Source organism: Alligator mississippiensis, chromosome 2 (genome assembly GCF_030867095.1).
Source record: "Alligator mississippiensis isolate rAllMis1 chromosome 2, rAllMis1, whole genome shotgun sequence".
In the NCBI taxonomy this organism is placed as follows: Eukaryota; Metazoa; Chordata; order Crocodylia; family Alligatoridae; genus Alligator; species Alligator mississippiensis.
The window spans coordinates 135,922,588-135,933,215 of record NC_081825.1 but is presented as its reverse complement, the minus strand read 5'-3'; the positions used below and the strand labels follow the sequence as shown (position 1 = coordinate 135,933,215).

At 44.6% G+C, this 10,628-nt stretch overlaps 2 non-coding genes across 2 annotated transcripts; one reads left to right on the top strand and one right to left on the bottom strand.

The window, feature by feature from the left end:
- The first annotated feature begins 989 nt into the window (after nucleotides 1–989).
- On the top strand, nucleotides 990–1,076 carry TRNASTOP-UCA (transfer RNA opal suppressor (anticodon UCA)). Its single transcript has one exon. It is a non-coding gene; the product is annotated as a tRNA-Sec (tRNA).
- Nucleotides 1,077–9,913: 8,837 nt separating this feature from the next.
- TRNASTOP-UCA (transfer RNA opal suppressor (anticodon UCA)) lies at nucleotides 9,914–10,000 on the bottom strand. Its single transcript has one exon. It is a non-coding gene; the product is annotated as a tRNA-Sec (tRNA).
- Nucleotides 10,001–10,628: the final 628 nt, after the last annotated feature.

Genomic DNA, 10,628 nt, shown 5'->3' with positions numbered 1-10,628 from the left:
TGCTTTACTGTGCCACAGTGGCAATCAAAATATGACCTGCGGGCCACATCCAGCCCTCCAGGCTATTCTATATGGCCCATGAGGCCCCTAAAAAAATAGAAAATTAATTATTATCTGTCCCTGGCCTCCTGTCAAAGATGACAAGGTGCCACAGCAGCAGGATCAAGGGGGAGCAGGTGGCATGACCAAGGGATGGCAGGACCTAGCAGCCACAGCAGTAAGGCCTGCCCAGGCCCACCCCAAGACCCTAACCAGAAGCCTCTGCCTAGGAGAGTTTTCTGGCCTGGTGACCATGAGACTGTTCCCCACAACCTCCCTCTATCTGGTAGCGCAACTCAGATAAGAACACAGGGTAGAGGGGAGGACCACTGGTAATTGCCCCAGTCCTTGTGGCTCGGCGAGCTGTAACCCAAGGACAGTTCTAAGGGTGGTCAGATTGCGGCATTTATCCTGGAAGGAGTAAAACTATGAGGCCTGATGCCTAGGGGTATGCAGACACCCAGACCTCAAGACTGGTCAGTAGCATGGTTATCTAAGTACCTTAGACAGTCACCTTTCAAACTTGTATTATGCTCATATTTTGATCAGTTGGAAAGCTGTCCTCATTTGGCATTAGCCTTTCAAAGATGCTGTCAGTTCCTGGCCGTATATAAATCTGTAAAATTCCATTGATTTATGAATACAACTCCCTTATTTCAGCTACTGGATCAGACAGTTTCAGATTTCAGAAGAGGATGGCAGGAGTTCAATATCCCATGAGCCTTTGTCACCCTGCTGCATGCAAATAAGACCAACATCTTTCTGCAAATCCTTTCTTTTAATTCTTTAATTTTCATTAGAATCTGCTTTGGAGAGACCATAATAACTGGTATGTATGCATTTGGCACAGAAACAGGAAAGTTCCTTTTTACTTGGATAAAATAACCCTTAATTGGAAAGGATTAACATAGACTATGTTTTAAATGTTTTGCTGTGCAGCACTAGACATTGTCCAGGTGATCCTCAGTGGTCTGGGGTGCAGGCTTCAAACCTGTAGCTGTATGGCAACAGAGTGGTTCAATTCCACCTCCTAGGTGTGCTTGTGCTGTGAGGGTTATTGTTCTATTAATTCTATGCCCTGCAGGTGTTTTCATTATTTATGGAAATACAACAGAATCTTTTGAGCTCCACTTAGAAAGAAAATGCTACCTATCCTGGGTCTCTGGCTGAAAGTTCACCCTTTGAACATTAAAGAGGAAAAGATACCAGTGTTCTTTGCAGATTTGGGTACCAAAAAAGGGTTGTAGATTTTTAAAACTTATTAAGTAAAAATACCCCTCCAAGTTGAGGATAAGACTATGTGTCCTGAGCTTTCTTACCTAAAGACAAAAGAAATCTTGAGAATGGGTTGTCTTTTTTCTCTGTTTGGGACAGAGGGAAATGACAGACCCATATTGAATGCTTTTCTAAGAGGCAAAAGTTTTTGTAGGTACTATCTTTTATTGGACCAGCTACTTGGTTGGGATAGATGTAGAGAAAGCTTTGGGTATCAAAATAGCCTTCCTTGGGTCTCTTGGAGAGAAGCAGGCAGAGCAGACCTAAATCATGCAGTTAGTCTATTAAAAGATACCATTCACAAAAAGTCTTGCCTCTCACAGCTTCCCTGGTCCATCACAGCTGTTGTTTTTGCTAAACTAGTGGAAAAGGACATCAATCTGTGTTTGACATCTGCCTGACAAATGATCTCTTCTGTAAAAAAGCAAGACATTTCATGACTGTAATCTTTTCTCTAAAATGGGCACTAATATGTTGTTTCACTTAGCATAGGCCTTGCAAGGATAAATTCAGGAATAATTTTGAAGAAAACAAATGCTCCAGTTGAAGGGTAGTTTCCAATATAATAAACAGAAATCTTTCTTGTAAGAAGGAATGGAAATTAGGTCTCCAACTTCTAGGAAAGTAGCTCCACCATTAGGCTACCAAGTCAGACTCAATTTCGCTCCTTTTTTCTCTGACCTGAAGGACATTTGCTTATTCCGCTCAAAATGCTACCGCTTCAACAGGATGAAATGTGGGAGTCCCATCCTCCCAATATCTTGCACAATAGTGGCTAGGGAATTCATTTTGAGGTTGGACCTGTAAATTCAAAATCCTCCAGGCAGAGGACTGAATTAAGTGTAAGCCTTATGAGTGGTGCTAAACACCCTTTTGTAGTTGTTCTTCTCTTCTTTTATTTCAATCATTTGTGTAGAAATGCAGTGGTGCAAAACAGACAAGAGGTGATAGCAGACAGGAAATTAAATAGGAGCTTGCAGTGCAACAGGCCAGCATGATTTTGGACTGCTGAAGGGTCACATCAGGTCCTTCAATACACAATCCTCATGAGCCCATGCCTGGAGTACTGTCTTCAGTTTTGGGCCCTCCAAAACCAGATAGATATAGACAATTTAGAAAAGAACTCACAGATCAAAAACAAAATTAATACATATGGCTTGAATGGATGGGGCACTGGATTGGTAGTCAGGGCATTTGGGTTCTTTTCTTGATTATGTTACCAATCTATTATGTGACTGATGGCAAGTCACATTATCTCTCATCAGTGTTCCTCTGTCTCTCAGTTTCCCCATCTGCAAAACAGGGCAAGTGATATTTTCCCACTGTAAGATCTACACAAACATTGGCTACACATTGGCTATAAGAAAAGACTGAGGGCAAAAATCCTGCTTATGACCATATGCTAAACACTCATCTATTGAGAATAATGCAGGGCGCCGAGGTAGTGAGGGAATGTCCTTCAGTTCTGTTTGGGTGAGATTAATGTTGTTAGGATTGTAGGTAACAGATCAGGCCATGAAAGTGAGGTAAGCAGGTGAATGATTTTTCTCTGAACCCTAGTGGGGTTTGATATAAGCTAGGTGCTGAACACTTCAGCGTTGTCAGGACTTTGGCAATAGTTGACCATGGACAGCAGCAGAATCTTATGAGTGAATGGATATCATTGCCTACAGGCTTAGCTGGGCTTTCATGAAGGGTAGTGGCACATGAATTTTAGCGGTACACACCAAATGTCATATTTAAACACCTATATCCCTGTCATTATTTGAGCCAATTGCACCCTTTTTTATCTGTTAGGCTACTAGTATGGTCCCTACAGTGCAGTGTACATACCTAGCTCCAGGGAGTAGATGAACAGGGAGCAGGGTACCTGTCAAAGGGTGGGGCTCTCCATGCAGCTCTCAACAGCTGGCCAAAACTTGGTAAGCATCTCTCCAGCCAAAATAATTGCCTAGCCCTGATGTAGCTGCAAGCCACAGATGTGCAGACAGCAGTTGGGTGCTCCCAGGACTAGAGGCTTGTTTGGTGTTGCAGGGCAAGGTTCCTTGAGTATCTGAACCTCGGGACTAGTACGTATTATTAGTTACCTGTTCTTGAGTGAATACACCACAATGTTCCTGCTTGTTATCTGTTTTTCAGCTTCTAAGTATATGTACTTTAATGTTAATATTGATCTACTTGTATTTATTTCTCCCTAGCCTGTTGGCTTGTGACCCTAATCTCCAGCATTTTCTGTATAAAATTGGGAACCTCCCTTTTGGCTTCCCATGCCAGTTCCTGGGGTTGAGGGGTTTATTACAAAAGGATTCCTACAGCTAGCCTTGTACTGAGTGCAAAGAACTGTGTGATTCATTTTACATCTTGGGTTGTATAACAGTGAACTAAGAAAACTTCTTTTCCTGTGCTTTATGCAAAATGATATTACTAGGTCTCCCTTAATTTTTTGTTGTTGTTGTAGACTTATAACTCATAGCTGTTTAATAACAGGGTAGTACAACCTTGTCCTTTGGGCACATTTGTGTTTATGGCAGAATGTTGAATTCCTTTTGGATTTACTGGGATATTTTGTCCTTTTTTTTTTCTTTTGGTGACATCAAGAACTCTTGAAATTTCCTGTCTCTTCCAGAAGAAATGGATACTAAATCTTTCCTACATTCTGGAAAGAAAGGCTTATTGGGGGATGAAAAAAGAAAATTTGCCAAGGCTAACTTTTCTGTTTAGGAGCCAAATAAGAGTTTTGCAGCTTATACACAGATAGTGAGGAAGCATGTGGTGGCACATCCATGATAAATTACTGTATTTACCCTTGGTAAGAACAGACATGAAGATGAAAAATATGTATCTCTCATGTCTCAGCAACTAGAATGTACCCACTTCAGAAATGGTGTGTCATATTAGGGTCAGTAGCTCATGCTAAAACCCATGCTGATGAACCTTTCCTGCCATTTTTACCTGTGGAACTTGATTAAGCTAGCATAGGTATACAAACAGACCTTCCTTTTGCCTTTTACCACATACCTAGGATATCTTATCTTTTCTGCCACTGTCACATCCTCTGTTGTTCAAAATGTGGGAGAAATTTTCTGCCTCTTGAAAGAGCCATGTCTTTGGGCTGAAGAAGTAAGACACAAGATGCAAACGGTAATCTTGTGGCTACGCCAGACAAGAAAGCTGATATTTTTAACAGTTTCTTTGCCTCTGTTTGCTTGAACAGGGACTGGGATATCTCACCTACCAGAGGTAGGGACAATCTTGGGGATAGCTCTGTCAGGCCTTCGGTCAGTGCAGATGTAGTTAGGGATTTTCTGGAAGGGCTAGACATTTTTAAATCCGCAGGTCCAGATGCCCTCCACCCACGGGTGTTGAGGGAGCTGGCAGGGGTCACTGTGGAGCCCTTGGCCTGGCTATATGAGCATTCGTGGTCATCTGGCCAGGTGCTGGGGGTTTGGAAACTGGCTAATGTGGTCCCAATTTTCAAGAAGGGGAGGAAGGAGGACTCAAGTAACTACAGGCCTGTAAGCCTCACCTCGGTGCTTGGGAAGATCTTGGAGAGAATCATCAAGGAGCACATCTGTGGGGGGCCTGCAGGGGAGATCATGCTCAGGGGCAATCAGCATGGGTTCACCAAAGGCAGGTCCTGCCTGACCAACCTGATTGCCTTTTATGACCAAGTAATTAAATCCTTGGATGATGGTGTCACTGTGGACGTAGTCTTTCTAGACTTTAAGAAGGCCTTTGACACTGTCTCTCACCCCATCCTCATCAATAAATTAAGTTACTGCGGCATTGATGCCTGCACAGTTGGATGGATAAAAAATTGACTGATGGGGCGTACCCAGAGAGTAGTGGTGGGCGGGTTGTATTTAACCTAGCAAGATGTGAGCAGTGGGGTACCCCAGAGCTCGATCCTCAGGCCTGCACTGTTTAACACGTTCATCAGCAACTTGGATGAGGAGGTGGAAAGCACACTGTCCAAATTTGCTGATGACACTAAGATGTGGGGCGAGATGGGCACAATTGAAGGGAGAGAGAGGCTGCAACTAGATTTAGACAGACTACAAAAGTGTGCAGATGAGAATAGGATGGTAACGTAGACAAATGCAGGATGCTGCACCTTGGGAGAAGGAATCCACAGCATACATACAGGCTGGGGAGTTCCCTTCTTGAAAGCACAGAGACGGAAAGGGATCTCAGAGTCATTATTGACTCCAAGATGAACATGAGCCTCCAATGCCAGACTGCAGCCAGCAAGGCCAGCCATACCTTGTCATGCATCCAAAGGTGCATCTCAAGCTGGTCCAGAGAGGTGATACTCCCCCTCTATGCGACTTTGGTCAGGCCGCAGTTGGAGTACTGTGTCCAGTACTGGACGCTGCACTTCAAAAAGGATGTGGCCAGCCTGGAGAGGGTTCAGAGGAGGGCCACCCACTTGGTGAGAGGGCAGCAGGACAGGCCCTATGAGGAGAGACTGAAGGACCTGAACCTGTTCAGCCTCAGCAAGAGGAGGTTGAGGGGAGACCTAGTGGCTGCCTACAAACTCATCGGGGGGATCAACAGCAAATAGGTAGAGCCCTTTTCTCCCCAGCACCACCTGGGGTGACAAGGAACAATGTTAATAAGTTGATGGAGAATAGGTTTGGGTTAGAGATCAGAAGGCAATATTTTACAGTTAGGGTGGCCAAAATCTGGAAGCAAATTCCCAGGGAAGTGGTCCTCACCCCTACCTTGGGCAAATTCAAGAGGAGGTTGGATGATCACCTGTCTGGGGTCTTGTGAACTCAGCATTCATTCCTGCCTGTGGCAGGGGGTCAGGCTAGATGATCTGTTCAGGTCCCTCCTGACCCTAGCTACTATGAAACTATGAAACTAAGTACATTCTAGAATCACAGAACCAAGACCCAACTTTGAGGCTAGGTACAGATATTGTACTGTTTCTAGTTTAGGTGGTTGGAATCTGATCTATAACCATAGCAAACAGAAGTTGAGGTACATAGACCAGTTTTGAAATTGTGGATCCCAATCTAAGATAGACCTGGATCCATGTAGTATTAAATTTACTTGAGCTAGATTGGACTGATGCATCAATGTATCAAACATCAGTGCTAGGTCTGATCACAAATTAAGCTAGGTCACTATCTACGAGTATCCCATTTGCTTCTGCGGCCCCTGTAAGCCCCCCTTGCAGGGATCCATGGCTTGACTTCTCAGTGCCTAGTTGGCCCCACTCCCTGAGCTTTATAGCTGTCAACCAGGCTGGACAGACATGTGGGGGAGTGGGGCTTACAAGTTGTTGGGGGAAAGCAATGCCAGCACCACACTCTGCATTGCCAGCTGGGTCAGGGTGTCAGAGTGTCCCTGCCCTGCCCCAAACTCCAGGACCCTGCACTGTAGTGGCTCTTTGAAGGGCTCAAAGGATTCCCCGCTGCACCCCACCCAGCCAGCACCACACCCTGTGCAGCTGTGGGGCTCTGGTCCATAGGAGTGAGAGCACCCATGCCCTCATGGCTTCAGCACTTGGCAGGGGGTGATTCTAGTGTGGGAACAGGCAAAGAATGGAGGGACAGTGGGTTGAGCTGGCAGTGGCCCCTATCCCGCCCCTGTTCTACACACTACAATCACCCTCTGCCAGGCACTATGGCCATTGGGGCGTAGCTTCCCCTTGTCCCTTTGCCAGGTGGGGAGTGATTCTAATGCAGAAACAGGGATGGGGGCGAAGCCATTGCCTGCTCAGCCCAGTACAGGGAACTGCTCCCCCGCCCCCCATTTCCATGCTAGAATCCCCCCTAGCCACGTGCTGCAGCTATGGGGACATGGGTGCCCACCCTCCCTTGCCAGGCAAGGAATGATTCCTGTGCAGAAAGAGGGGCTGAAGCTTGCAGAGCCAGAAGAGCTCCCACACTGGCTACTGCTCAAGTGGCAACTGCTGCTGGCTGGGATGGCTAATCTCAGGTGAGGGAAGGTAAACTGCCAGCTTATCCTGATACAGGGACCCACTGCCCCACCCCCATCTTGGTGGAGTCACTGCAGCAATGGGGACATAGCATTCCCCCATCCCCCTAGATTGGAGCCCTGCAACTGCACAAGAGACAATGTTGACTGGAGTTGTGGTGGGGATCCTCTGAGCCCCTCCTTGAGCCATTGCAGCACAGAGTCCTGGAACTCGGGACAGGGCAGGAACACATTGTGCCCTGTCAACCCAACAGGTCATGCATTGTGTCCCACTGGCACCATTTTACCCCAACTGCTTGTGAACCCTGCTGCCCCCCACCTCTGTCCTGCCTGGGGCAAAACCCCATGCCCCCAACCTGGACAAAGCCCAGGGATTCCCATGCTGTGGAGCAGGGGTAAGCATGCCTCCCTCTATTGCCTGCAGGCAGCTGCCAGCTGCCTGACAGATGAAAAGGCAGCAGGGGGAGGTGTATGCATGACAGCTAATGAGGGATGGTGCAGCCACTCAGCTGTACTCGGGTGCCCTCTGTAGTCCTTCACACTAGGAGGCATGTGAGAGTGCCCCCTGCCTGCTGGCCTCAGCCAGTGCAGGCATCTGTCTGCTTTCTCCCAGCATAGAGCGAACATGAGATCCATTCTCTAATGATCCAAATTACACAGAGTAGAGAAAACTTCATAAATTAAGTTGATTTCACTGTGGGCTTTTTGACTGTTTGTACTTAGCCTAAATGCAGTGTTCTTTCTTTCTTGTAAGATTCTCAGGTAAGACTAGGGATAGTGATGTTGTTAAATTGGTCACACAGGATTAAGGGGCATTTCTTTCATTCCTTCCTATGGACCAATATTCTTTGTTGATATTGGTAAGTCATTTAATTTCTGTATTTCTATCCACCTATCAGAAATGGTGCTTACAATGCCAATTAACCTCAGAGCTAGGGAAGCTAGGTATGTATGCTTCACTTTAGGGCACATACCAGGAGCCAAACAGATGAAGAAGGTGCAATTGGCTTAAATCATGAGACGGACATAGATATTTAAATATGAAATTTGGTGTGTGCCACCAGCATGTGCCACTAACCTTCATGAAAGCCCAACTAAACTTATAGGCACATGATATCCATTCACTCCTAAGTTTCTGCTGCCATCCATGGTCAACTATTGCCAAAGCCCTGACAATACTGAGGTGTTCAGCACCTAGCTTATACCAAACCCCACTAGGGTTCAGAGAAAAAATCATTCACCTGCCTACCTCACTTTCATGGCCTGATCTGTTACCTACAAACCTAACAAAATTAATCTCACCCAAACAGAACTGAAGGACATTCCCTCACTACCCTCGCCCCCTGCATTATTCTCAACAGATGAGTGTTTAGCACCACTCACCTAGGTTTATAATCAATTCACTCCTCTGCCTGGATAATTTTGAATTTATAGGTCCAACTTCAAAATGAGTTCCCTAGCCACTATTGTGCAAGATATTGGGAGGATGGGACTCTCACGTTTCATCCTGTTGAAGTGGTGGCATTTTGAGAGGAATAAGCAAATGTCCTTTGGGTCAGAGAAAAAAGGAGCGAAATTGAGTCTGACTTGGTAGCCTAATGGTGGAGCTACTTTCCTGGAAGATGGAGACCTAATTTCCATTCCTTCTTACAAGAAAGATTTCTGTTTATTATATTGGAAATTACCCTTCAACTGGAACATTTGTTCTCTTCAAAATTATTCCTGAATTTATCCTTACAAGGCCTATGCTAAGTGAAACAACATATTAGTGTCCATTTTAGAGAAAAGATTAGTCATGAAATGTCTTGCTTTTTTACAGAAGAAATCATTTGTCAGGCAGATGTCAAACAAAGATTGATGTCTTTTTCCACTAGTTTAGCAAAAACAACACCTGTCCTTTCAGTGGACATATTTTCAAGGGAAGACCAGAACAGTTGCCCCTGATGTCAAACCAGCACTAAGCAGGAGAGAAGCTATAGCTGGAAGTAAGGCACTTAAAAGAAGGCTTTTAGCATGCTCAAAAAGAAGAGTGAACTTAAAAAAAAGCACGGTGGTGCTGAAGTGATGTAGCTGTGATGGTCTAGGAAAACTTTGAGAGGCAAGAGTTTTTGCAGATGGTATCTTTTAATAGACTAACTGCATGATTTAGGTCTGCTCTGCCTGCTTCTCTCCAAGAGACCCAAGGAAGGCTATTTTGATACCCAAAGCTTTCTCTACATCTATCCCAACCAAGTAGCTGGTCCAATAAAAGATAGTACCTACAAAAACTTTTGCCTCTTAGAAAAGCATTCAATATGGGTCTGTCATTTCCCTCTGTCCCAAACAGAGAAAAAAGACAACCCATTCTCAAGATTTCTTTTGTCTTTAGGTAAGAAAGCTCAGGACACATAGTCTTATCCTCAACTTGGAGGGGTATTTTTACTTAATAAGTTTTAAAAATCTACAACCCTTTTTTGGTACCCAAATCTGCAAAGAACACTGGTATCTTTTCCTCTTTAATGTTCAAAGGGTGAACTTTCAGCCAGAGACCCAGGATAGGTAGCATTTTCTTTCTAAGTGGAGCTCAAAAGATTCTGTTGTATTTCCATAAATAATGAAAACACCTGCAGGGCATAGAATTAATAGAACAATAACCCTCACAGCACAAGCACACCTAGGAGGTGGAATTGAACCACTCTGTTGCCATACAGCTACAGGTTTGAAGCCTGCACCCCAGACCACTGAGGATCACCTGGACAATGTCTAGTGCTGCACAGCAAAACATTTAAAACATAGTCTATGTTAATCCTTTCCAATTAAGGGTTATTTTATCCAAGTAAAAAGGAACTTTCCTGTTTCTGTGCCAAATGCATACATACCAGTTATTATGGTCTCTCCAAAGCAGATTCTAATGAAAATTAAAGAGTTAAAAGAAAGGATTTGCAGAAAGATGTTGGTCTTATTTGCATGCAGCAGGGTGACAAAGGCTCATGGGATATTGAACTCCTGCCATCCTCTTCTGAAATCTGAAACTGTCTGATCCAGTAGCTGAAATAAGGGAGTTGTATTCATAAATCAATGGAATTTTACAGATTTATATACGGCCAGGAACTGACAGCATCTTTGAAAGGCTAATGTCAAATGAGGACAGCTGCAATCTTTACAAATGCCCAGACAGGGTACATGGAATATGCATATTGAGCAATAATACCAGATGGGGGCTCATGGATTCAGAAGTTGATATCTGACACCATATAAAAGAGAGGAAGCTTGAATGGAGCCACAGGAATAACTTCTCTCATCAAAGGATGGTTCCAGACAGTTATTTTAATTCCTTTGAAGCTGGATATCTCAGGTTCTTGTCTAGGTCTTTTTTTAATAGAACT